Source organism: Homarus americanus, unplaced genomic scaffold (assembly GCF_018991925.1).
Source record: "Homarus americanus isolate GMGI-L3 unplaced genomic scaffold, GMGI_Hamer_2.0 scaffold23617, whole genome shotgun sequence".
In the NCBI taxonomy this organism is placed as follows: Eukaryota; Metazoa; Arthropoda; class Malacostraca; order Decapoda; family Nephropidae; genus Homarus; species Homarus americanus.
Genome location: NW_024720711.1, coordinates 5173255 through 5175930, shown reverse-complemented (window position 1 = coordinate 5175930; position 2676 = coordinate 5173255).

Genomic DNA, 2676 nt, shown 5'->3' with positions numbered 1-2676 from the left:
AGCATCGTAATAAAATATAAAAGTAATAAATGGTAGATTTTCCCCGGACTGTGGCCATAACTCCGAGGTTAGGTTTGGTTAGGTTAGGTTTGGTTTGGTTAGGTTTGGTTAGGTTAGGTTTGGTTAGGTTAGGTTTGGTTAGGTTAGGTGTCTTTTATAAAGGTCTTGCTGACAAATAGTGAGTGAGTTATAACTTGGCCCTGAGTTAATCCTTGTAAAATAATGATTATTCTTCTCTCTCTTATAAGTACCTCTTTTATTATCCTTTATTGCTTAATCCCTTATGTTTTATTTTCTCTCTCTCTTTCTCTCTCTCTTCTCTAATCAACCATCCTCTTCTTCCTCCCCTTCACGTCTTTCTCCCCCCCTTCTTCTTTTGCCTTTCTTTTCTCTTCCTTCCTACTGTAATTTATCATCTTTTCTTTATTCACTCCTTCATCTTCCTTCCTTCATTCCTCCTCCTCCCTCGCCTCTCGTTTATCATTTAATTCTGTCTTCACACTTTTCTTGTATTACTGTCTTCTCTCTCCCCCCCCTCTCTCTCTCTCTCTCTCTCTCTCTCTCGTACACACACACACACACACACACACACCTTTACACACACACACCTTACACACACACACACACACACACACACACACACACACACACACACACACACACATACACATACACACACACACACACACAGCTGTACAAAGAGGATTTTCATCTCAGTTTGGCAAAATATTCATGAATCCGTTAATGGTTAGTGGTGAGAAGAAACACCAAAAGCATTATAGTGCTCTGTCTATCTGTCTCTTTCTCTACCTGTCTCAATCTGTATTAGTCTGTCTATTTCTCTGATTCTCTCCCTATCTATCTGTCTATTTGCCTATCTGTCTCTAAGTCTGTATTCCAATGCATCCGCCAAGTTGTCTGTCAGTCTACCAATTTGTGTGTATTTGCTTTAAAGTTTGTCTGTCTGTCTGTCTGTCTGTCTGTCTGTCAACCCAAATCAATGGCGCTAGAGACAACTGTTGGGGAAGTGTGGAGGGCGTATCTGTCTGTCTATCTATCTATCTATCTGTCTATCTATCTATCTATCTATCTATCTATCTGTCTATCTATCTATCTGTCTATCTATCTATCTGTCTATCTATCTATCTATCTATACTATCTATCTGTCTATCCTGTCTATCTATCTATCCATCTATCTATCTATCTATCTATCTGTCCTGTCTGTCTATCTATCTATCTATCTATCTATCACAATATCTATCTATCTATCTATCTGTCTATCTATCTATCCTATCTATCTATCTATCCTATCATCTATCTATCTGTCTATCTATCTATCTATCTGTCTATCCTATCTATCTATCTATCTATCTATCTATCTATCTGTCTATCTATCTATATATCTATCTATCTATATATTTATCTATTCGTCTGTAGGTATGTATAGGAACCACACGCACACCTAACCTACATGTGACTCCTAGCCTCACCTGACCTGCACCTGTCCCTCTAGCCTCACCTGACCTGCACGTGACCTCTGACCTGACCTGCACCTGTCCCTCTAGCCTCACCTGTCCTGCACGTGACCTCTGACCTGACCTGCACCTGTCCCTCTAGCCTCACCTGTCCTGCACGTGACCTCTGACCTGACCTGCACCTGTCCCTCTAGCCTCACCTGTCCTGCACGTGACCTCTGACCTGACCTGCACCTGACCACCTAGCCTCACCTGTCCTGCACGCTGACCTCTGGCTGACCTGCACCTGACCACCTGGCCTCCCACCTGACCTGCACCTGTCCCTCTAGCCTCACCTGTCCTGCACGTGACCTCTGACCTGACCTGCACCTGACCACCTAGCCTCACCTGTACGTCATCCCAGGCTTCACAACACTCACCTACACTACACCATTTACCTGGGATTATTAAAGACGACAGATCACACAGCAGGTAAATCTCTCACCTGAGGAAACACGCCAGGTGACCTACCATTAATTAACGTCCTGTCCTTTTCCAGTGTATATCTGTGTGTCAGTTAATAGCTGGTCTTAATGTGGTGAAATTAAGGGGTGTTGTGGTGCTTAATTTTAACATCAATATTTGTTCAGTATTGGTGAAAATAAGTTATTGTCTCATGTTGTATTGAGAAGGGATTTACGTATACAGACAGACAGACAGACAGACAGACAGACAGACACAAGACAGGTACACGACAGACACAGGTACACGACAGACACATTTTTACATTATATTTTTGTTTTTGTGAGTAAGTGAAATCTGGATAGTCCTGACCGTAGAGTTTAACACGCTCTTGCTCCCTCCCCCCCACTCAATAGTCGTGATTTAATTCTTACCACTGCCAGTACGAGCAATTAACATCGCCTGGCGTTTATTTTATATCGTCGTTATGATCAGTTGGTAAGTTAGGACTGAAGAACGTTCGCCAGTCTGAAATAGTGGAGTAATGTGTAAGAAATGAGTTGGGTTCACTTTTTCTTCCTTCCTTCCTCCTTCCTACCCATTCTTTCTCCACTCCCTTCCTCCCACACATTCTTTCTTCTTTCTCCCTCCCTCCTACCTCCCACACTCCTTCCCCCTCCTCCTCCTTCCTCCTACCTCCCCACCTCCTTCCCTCTACCTCCCTCCTCCCTCTCTCCTCTCTCCCCTCGCCCTCTCTCCC